Source organism: Heloderma suspectum, chromosome 4, assembly GCF_057233095.1.
Source record: "Heloderma suspectum isolate Gila_16-S chromosome 4, 16-S_ref, whole genome shotgun sequence".
In the NCBI taxonomy this organism is placed as follows: domain Eukaryota; kingdom Metazoa; phylum Chordata; class Lepidosauria; order Squamata; family Helodermatidae; genus Heloderma; species Heloderma suspectum.
The window spans coordinates 280,348,057-280,357,642 of record NC_139461.1 but is presented as its reverse complement, the minus strand read 5'-3'; positions in this window follow the sequence as shown (position 1 = coordinate 280,357,642).

Below are 9,586 nucleotides of genomic sequence, written 5' to 3'. Positions count from 1 at the left end.
AGGAAGCGCTTCTGATCCGCCAGGAAGCGCTTCCTCCGCCTCCAACTCCCCTAGCAACCGCCAGTAGCGAAGCGTTGTTAGGGAGGCCCCGCCTCCCGTTCATGCCCAGGGTTGCTAGCTTATGTGGTGCGAAGGTTAGGGCGCCTCGAGCCCAGCGCCTCTGAGCAAGTGCAGAGTGCCTCCGCTCTCCCCAACCCCTCGTTTTCGGGAATTGCATCGTTTGATCTTTTCCCCGGCCATGAAAATATGTAGGCTCCAAACTTCTGGACAGTCACAAGCGTGACTGCCTTTGAAACCAGTGGAACTTGTATGCGTGCAAACTACAGCCCTACTACTTTGTCGATTAAAGTCGCAATCCTATGCAGGTTTAGACAGACAAAAAGCCCTACAACTCCCAGTATTCTCCCGCCGGCATGGCTGGCTGGGGAATGCTGGGAGTTGCAGGACTTCTTATTCTGTCTAAACCTGCATAGGATTGCGCCCTACACTTATTTCTGCAATGTGCTTTATTAGAACCATCCAAAATCTGTTTTCCCCTAATACTTTTATTAGGCCAGCCAAAAGGTCACAGAAAAATAGTGCAAGCTTTCAAAATCCCCAGGTCTCTTCTTCAGGCAAGATGCTATACAAGGCAGATGGGGGAGGGGATGGAGAAAAAAAGTGAACAGATGGGAAGTCACACTTCCTCCTTCCACATCCCCCACCCCACCCCCGATTTGTATACCATCTTGCCTGAAGAAGAGATCTGGGGATCTGGAAAGCTTCCACAATTGTTCTGGTGATGATTTGGTTGGCTTAATAAATGTATTACAGCAACATGGATTTTGTAGTTTTTCTTATGGTCATCACAGCTACCTTTCCTTTTAAAAAATAAAATTCATAAACCTGGAGCCATGAACAAAACCAATCACAAATCTAGGGGTGGGGGTTGGAATCAGATCTCTTTGAAAAGCCAACTCAGCAGCCATTAACTATGTTTCTTGTTGCTGCCATATATCACCTGCCTCTGCTGGTCCAGTAAGGAAAGCCATCTGTACATATTATATTGGTTTTCATGTAGTATACTGCTGTAAAATCTAACATGATGAGGGGCAGTAAATTAATGTTTTAAATAAATAAATATGAATCCAGAAATGTGGAGGATTAAAAAAAAATCTAGAAAAGCACAGAGACTTTGGCATATTTTGAAACAAGGATAAATGCTTTTTTGGCATGGCATGTGGCAAATCTAGAAATACCTAGGGCTTCAGCTAACCTAGAAATTGGTCAAGAGTCAGCCTTTTCGTCTTCTGTATTTGCCTGGCAGACTTTTTTTTTTTTTTTAAGTAACTCCTCTATTTACATATCCGGGGTCGTTATGGTCCACATTTCACCCCTGAGACGAGCACACAAGCACACACACATGCACACACACACACACACACACTATGCTGTGTAGTGATGCCACCTAGGTCACAGAGTCATAGACCTGGAAGGGACTTTGGAGATCAACTAGTCCAGCTGCAGCATCCTTGACAGATGGCAGTCCAGCCTCTGCTTATATACTTTTAGAGACAGCGAATCCACCACCACTTGAGGCAGTCTATTCTACAAAACATGTTCGACAAAACACAATTTTAAATTCACAATCTCTAAATGGTACAATAGGGTGGCATTCGGGCACTGGGCAGTTCTGGGGATCATTTGGGAGCCAGGGTGGGAAGCAGCCTTTGGAAGTGGCAGGAGGACATCCTGGAGAGCATCTGGAAGAAACAGGATGGAAAAGGGAAGAGATAGGTGACATTGGCGTTTGGGCCTGGTGCAACTGGGGTTGAGGTGTTGTGTCTAATGCAAAGTCTTGGGGAGATCATGATGTCACACAACAACTTTGTGAACACATTAAAAGCAAGGTTACAATGAGTGCTGTGCACAAATGATCTCTTGAAATTCTCCACCTATCTGTGGGCGGAGGCACTGGGAGGTCAATTTCCCCAAATTTCTCCAGTGGGAGGAGGAATTCTCCAACAGTTTCTCACAGGTTGGGTTCACCACTGGCAGGGGTTGGAGCACAGCTTCTTTCCTTTTTCCTATGGGTTTTTGGGGTTTTTGCACTGCCACTGCAAGTTTTTGTGAACCGCCCAGAGAGCTTCGGCTATTGGGCGGTATAGAAATAAATAAATAAATAAATAAATAAATAAATAAAACAGCAGCAACTGTGTAGGCAGCTTGGCCCCCGTTTTCATTCTCCACAATACTCCATACCTAGCATTGTTCCAGGGCATTGTGTGTGGGTGTGGGTGAGAACCCCATCAAAAATGAAGAAGAATATGTGGGGAAATTCTTCAAAATGGCCTTTTATTTTGAGTGGGGCAAGAAAAGAAAAACCTCAGGACATTTCTGAAAAAAAATGTCTTCTGAGAAATTTTGGCTTAGCTCTAGTTGTCATTCTCTAGGGTTCAGCACCTTCCCCAGGATGTACCGAATGAATAAAATTTCTGAGAAGTGATTGTGGATACATCTTATCTCTGATGCAGGTGCAGAGAGATGATTGTACAATGAAAGACAGGACACTCATACCCTCTCCTTAGCCACCTCATTAGTAAGGTAAGCACAAGAACCCTGAACCCAACCCATGAGAATTTCTCCAAAATTTCTTCTCCTCTGAATTTCATTTCAAAAGCAATTTCTTTTCTATCAAATTGAATGAGAATGGTCGAAAATCATGTGGAAGACATTTTCTGCACAGCACTAGTTACAACAACACACTCATCCCAGAGGATTCAATGTAAAAGAAGAATGTTACAACTGGAATAACTAAAGTACTGTTAAACACTGACACCTGCTGTTGAAAGTGGGCTTGCATTTCATCACAGGTACAATGTTTCAGAAGATGCGCCTTGGTTTTTTTCATCTACCAAAGTGGGCTCTGTTCCACAGAGGTTTATGCCACAATAGGTTCATTAGCTTTTAAGGTACCACAAGACTCCTCATTGGTTTAATTTATTTATAGTCCACCCCATGAAAAACATCTGTGGCAGACAACAACACTCAAAAGAAAAAATAACTCTAGTAAATAAAATATCACAAATGCACAAATATTTTAATATTGGATAAGACTTGAGTGTAGCAGCCTGGGCTAAGGTAACCCAGCTTGCTTCCACTCTATCAGTTCTCTGGAATTGATGAAATTTGATGGAAAATCCAAGCCAGCACTGCAGCCAGAATAATGGATTTCAGTGTTTTCCATGTTCTCCATTAAAATATTTTTTTAAAAAAAATCCTACTTATTTTTCTGACTTTGGATGGAATTGTGGTGCCAGTGTGCATGTCAAGTGTGGACTGGAAAAGTACTATTGATGTATCTGAGGGGAAGACTTAGTTGGTGACATGGTGGTCAATGCCCCACCTTCCTGCGATGATGATCTACATGGTTGATCCTGAACAGCTTTCTAATCATGTGGGAGAAAGATCCACTTAAATATTGTTTTGCCCCAAGAAATCAGCTTGTGACCAGCTTATTTCATGAACCTTTTAAAAAGTGGCAATCCATATGCTGGTTTCAAAGACAGGCAGGGTGTGGGTGATATACTTTTTATTTTGATTTCCATTTTTTTGTGCAACTGTTGAAATGCACTAATAAACATACAGTTTTTAGAAGGACAAATGGTGGGATTGCTAAGGCTATTGACTGAAGAAATGAGTTCAGGAAATGAGTAATTAATGGGCCAAGCCACCAAAACTAAGGCAAAATGTCTGGATATATATCTGGCACAAGAGGAGCTGACAGGAGATTTTTTTATGACAAAGTAATGGAGGCACCAAGACTAAGGCGAGATCAATATATGGGGAATGATGAGAGGATTTCTTGGATTCTGCTCTGTGTTATTGACTGGCTGGTAACAGAGTGTTTTGCTGTCTGCTTAGCATTCTGGGCCAAATGCAATTATTGGCACAAACTGGGATGGCTTAGCAGCTAGACCTCCATTGCTGGAGCTTAGACTGCAGGTGGTATCATTCCAGTTGTATTAACAGAACCATTCACACTAGTTTAGGCTGTGGTCTGGAGTGGGCATCTGGGATAAAGTGTGAACTGAAAGGTATAACTATATTGTGATTGAAATCACATACTACCAAATGGCTTGGGTTGATATGAGTGATTAGTAAAGATACACAGAAGCTCCTGAGCATGCCTGGTGTAATCCAGGGATTTGGACATCTCGTTGTGTGTAGCATGGACAATCTCATTTATTATGTACATTGTCTGAATTCCGTACAAACCGGTTCTTGACATTTGATTGCAACCCCTTAAGACACATGGCTTGGCTGCCTGAAAGTAGGAGAGTAGTTCTTCTGATCAAAAGCAAGCATAACCAATGAAGGATAACTGTGATTTATTTATTTATTTATTTATTCATTCATTCATTCTTCCATTCCATTCCATTCCATTCCATTTCTATACTGCCCAATAGCCGAAGCTCTCTGGGTGGTTCACAAAAATTAAAACCAAACGACACACAATAAAACAATTAAAATATATAGAGCATTAAAACCACAATATAACAATACAACCACAATAAAACCTAGCAGCAGTGCAGGAATTAAAAATACAGATTTAAAACAGCAAAGCTAAAAGTCTAGAAAGCTAAAATGCTAGAATGCCTGGGAAAATAAAAAGGTCTTCACCTGGCGCCAAAAGGAATACAATGTAGGTGCCAGGCGAACCTCATTAGGGAGCTCATTCCACAGCCGGGGTGCCACAGCAGAAAAAGCCCTCCTCCTAGTAGCCACCTACCTCACTTCCTTTGGCAGGGGCTCACGGAGAAGGGCTGCTGAGGACAATCTTAAGGTCCGGGTAGGCACATATGGGAGGAGGTGATCCTTCAGATAACCTGGCCCCAAGCCGTTAAGGGCTTTGAATGTTAACACCAGCACTTTGAATCGGGCCCAGAAATGGACTGGCAGCCAGTGCAGCTGAAAAAGTACTGGCGTAATATGAGCTCCCTAGCCAGTCCCTGTTAACAATCTTGCTGCCCTATTTTGGACCAGCTGAAGTTTCCGGACCGTTTTCAAAGGCAGCCCCACGTATAATGGATTGCAGTAATCCAGACAAGAAGTGATCAGAGCACGGATAACTTTAGCTAGGCTATCTCTGTCCAGATAAGGGCACAGTTGGTATACCAGCCTAAGCTGATAAAAGGTGCTCCGTGCCATTGAGTTCACCTGTGCCTCAAATGACAGTTCTGGATCCAAGAGCATCCCCAAACTACGAATGTGATCCTTTAAGGGGAGTGCAACCCCCTCCAGAACAGGTTGAATATCACCTAGGCGGGCAGACGGACCACCTACTAACAGTACCTCCATCTTGTTTGGATTGAGTTTCAGTTTATTGGTTCTCATCCAGTCCATTACTGTGCCAAGGCACTGATTCAGAACAGCCACTTCCTCACCTGGGTTTGATGAGAAAGAGAGGTAGAGCTGGGTGTCATCTGCATATTGATGGCACCTCAGTCCACACCTTTGGATAACCTCCCCCAGCAGTTTCATGTAGATATTAAACAGCATAGGGGATAAAGTAGAGCCCTGTGGGACCCCATGGCACAATTGCCTTGGCACAATTGCCATGGCACAGAGCAATAATCCCCCAGCACCACCTTCTGGAATCGGCCATCCAAGTAGGGGTGGAACCAGTGCAGTGCAGTGCCTCCAACTCCCAACCCAGACAACCTATCCAGAAGGATACCATGGTCAATGGTATCGAAAGCTGCTGAGAGGTCCAAGAGAATCAACACAGTTGCACTCCCCCTATCCTTGTGATTTAACCTTGCAACCGTACAAGTTTAAAAATCCCCACAAGTTTAAAGGAATATACAGTTTCCTTGGGTCCTGCTGTCTTACAATGATGAACTTTAGTGGTTCTTAAGTTCAACCAACAGAGCATAGCTTTTGATTTCAGTGGGCATGCCCATGATGGGATGATGCCAAACTGGGAGGGCTATGTAATACCTTAGAAGACAGAAAGATCATTCAAGATAATCTCAACAGGATGGAGCACTAGACCAACAATAACAAGATGGATTTCAACACTGATAAATATAAAGTTCTGCATTTATGTAGGAAAAAACTAGATGCACAAATACAGAATGGGTGACACCTGGTTTGACACCAGTATATGTGAAAAAGATCTAGAACAGGGTGGTTGAACATCTTTTAGCCTGAGGGCCGAATTCTCTTTAAGACAAACTCTCCAGGGCCACATTCAAGGGGTGGGTGGGGCTGAAGGTAAAAGCAGTGGGGCCAAGGCAAAAAGGGACAGGGCAAAAAATACCAAAAATACCAGCATATTTTAGCTTAAAGCTGTTGCTGCTGATGACTCAGCTTTAGGAGAGGCATCTCTACCTTTTAGGATATGGAAAAATCTACACAAAAGCCAGGAAGCCACCAAATTATGGGTAGTGGCGGTAGGTTGGGGTGGGGCTAAGGAAATGGGGCATGGCCATCTGGGGAACTCTGGAGGGCTGGATTTGACCTTAGGTTCTGTACATCTGATCTATGGCTTTTAGGAGACCACAAGCTAAACATGAATCAGCACTGTGATGCAGCTTCTAAAATGGCTAATGCAATTCCAGACTGCATCAACAGATGTATAGTGTCCAGATCACAATGAGTGATGATACCACTCTATTCTGCTTTGGTCAGACCTCACTTGGAGTACTGTGTCCAGTTCTGGGCACCATAGTTTAAGAAGGATATCGACAAACTGGAATATGTCCAGAAAAGAGCGCCAAAGATGACAAGAAGCCTAGAGACCAAGCCCTATGAGAAAAGGATGATGGACCAGGAGAAGAGATGATGAAGAGGTAATATCATAGCCATTTTCAAATACTTGAAGGGCTGTCCTATCACATTATGATGGAACCAATTTGTTTTCTTTTCCCCACACTTGGTAGGACCCAAATGAACAGGTTCAAATGATAAGAAAGGAGACTTTGACTAAACATGACGAACTTCTTGATGGTATGAGCTTTTTGACAGTGGAACAGACTGCTTCAAAAAGTGGTGGACTCTCCTTTGTTTTGTTCAAGGTTTAGAAGCAGAAGCTGGAGGGTCACCTATTAGGGATGCTGTAGCAGTGGACGTCCTGCATCAGCAGAGGGTTGGACTAGATTACCTTTGGAGATCCCTTCCAATTCTATCATTCTAGGACCTCTAGATGTTTTATTTGCCTGACACATGACTGCCAACATGTGCAAAGCACAGGAGCATGAGCTGCCCAGCTAACCCCAGCAGGTTGGAGCAACAAATGCTGATAACTGGGAGGAATATACTATGCCAGGCAGATAAATCATTTCATAAAAGTAGCAGGAGGCAATATTAATGGTTAGCTCTTGCTCATTGTTGGCTTTCCTTTTGTGTTAAAAATGGCTGTTCTAAAGAAATGCAAAATTTAGGGTGCAATCCTATGCATGTTTAGACAGAAGAAAGTCCGACAACTCCAGCATTCCCCAGCCAGCTAGTTGTAGACTTTCTTCTATCTAAACATACATAGGATTGCGCCCCTACCTAGTTAAGCAAAATTGGCCTTTCTTCTACCCAGTGATGAGGATGAAGATTCACATGTCAGCCACCCTCAGCTGGTTCCCTGCCTGCCTGCACCTTCATTTGCAAAGCAGGGGATGCTAAACAGAGCTTTTTGAATGACTGGAAGGTAATTGATCTTCTGACGTCCAGAAGCTTGCAGGTTTGATGAGGGAGGGAAGGTATAAAAGGGGCAGCAATGCCCGCAACAGCAAGAGACCAGCCACTCCAGTTAGAAAAAGCTGGCTCTTCATTTCCTGGGACAAGGGCAAGAGACACAAAAATTGACAAGAAAGAAGGTTAAGAAAGAGCTTGTAGACTTCAAAAGGACATTGTTCCTGAGGGGACCTGTAAGTTGATGCAATGCATGGATTTTTATTTTTATTATTATTTTTACTTGATAGCTGCTTCCTGGGGGAAAAGTGGGAATAATCAGCTAATTTCACCTGTCTGCCAAAAATTTCGTAGAGCAATTAAGATTACAATCTTATCCACACTTACTTCGGAATAAATAAGCAAATATGCATAGGATTGGGCTGTAAATTACAAAGTTAAATGTTCATAACTAGATTCCTGACAGAATGAATAGCATATAATTTTAGGATAATATTTCAACGGACTTGCAAAAGCAATCTGGGCATTTACTAGCGTAGATGCCTAATTTTGATATGAGTTTTTTCCTTTTTAAAGTGATGTTAAAAACAGATAAATCTGCCATTGCCATTTTATTGATATTTCTTCATCTCCAGAAAGTGAGATGAAGACATTTAAACTACTACATCAGCTAGAAACGGGCTTATTGACAAAAAGAAAAGGCAGTTGCAGGTATGTCTGGCTTGCTAGAGACAAAAGGCGCAAAGTGAGTGAAGAATGGACATTTTACTGAATCAACTTTCATCTAATTGTGAAAACTTTTCTGAAATTTGGACAAAAACCACAGTCCTGTGGCACTTACACTTTTTGTTGTTTTTGCTAACTCAGCTGCCTTTCTGGAATTCATTTCAGCCTTAGGCAGCTGTTTTGTGTATGAAATGTTGTGGTGTTGCCATAACAGCCAGATCCTAGTCCACATTTACTCAGAAGCAAGCTCCATTTCTTTCAAATAGATTTGACTTCCAAATGAGTATGCTTAGGATTACAGTTTTCATCTGATATGCATGGCATTAACAGTGCAATCCTATACAAACTTAACAGGGGATCAAGCCCCATTGAACACAAGGGGGCTTACTTCTGAGTAAACATGTATAGGATTGCACTGAAAAATACTCAAAAATGTCAAGACTAAAGGACTGCCTACCATATCTTAACCCTGTCCTTTTTGTGCTGCTTTCCAGACTGATCAAGCAACAATCGTCTCTACAACTATATTTTGCTAGCACTTAGCAATTCTGAAATCAGACAACAAAGTAACAGGAATGAAATGGGATTAAAGGCTTTTATTTTGAGAAAGGTTTTCTTGTCTACTTCCCCTTCCTCATGCTGCATCTCTCCCTCTCTTCCCCCCCCCCGCCACCCCAAAACCAAGTTAAAAAAAACGGTAGCCCCTTCATTTTCTGAAATAAGATAACATCTTGCTAGGCTGTCAACTGAAACCTGTGCAGAGGGAGAAACTTTTTAAAAATCCTCTTTTTATCCTCTGAAATGTCAGAATGCTTGGATCAAATCTTGTCCCCTAACAGAGAAAATGGAGAGAAATTACTATTGTGATTATGACTTCTATCCTGCTCTTTAGAAAGCTCATTACATCTTTCATGGAACTCCAGGCACAGATCTGGTCCATAACCACCTGAGCTGCACCAGTGCAAAAGAATTAGGTTGAACCATTCACAGGACAGTTCACATGAACTTAGTCCTTAAATAGGGCATAAGAATGAAAGGTAATGATTGGGGTTGAAAGAGGCAGCAGTGCCTTAAGAATTCAGCCATATGACCCTGCAAATCCAAGTGTTATATCCCTTGAAATTTTCAGAATGTTTTTATTATACAAGGTTGCATCCCTCAAGCCACTTAATCAGAAGCTTTAGCACTGCTC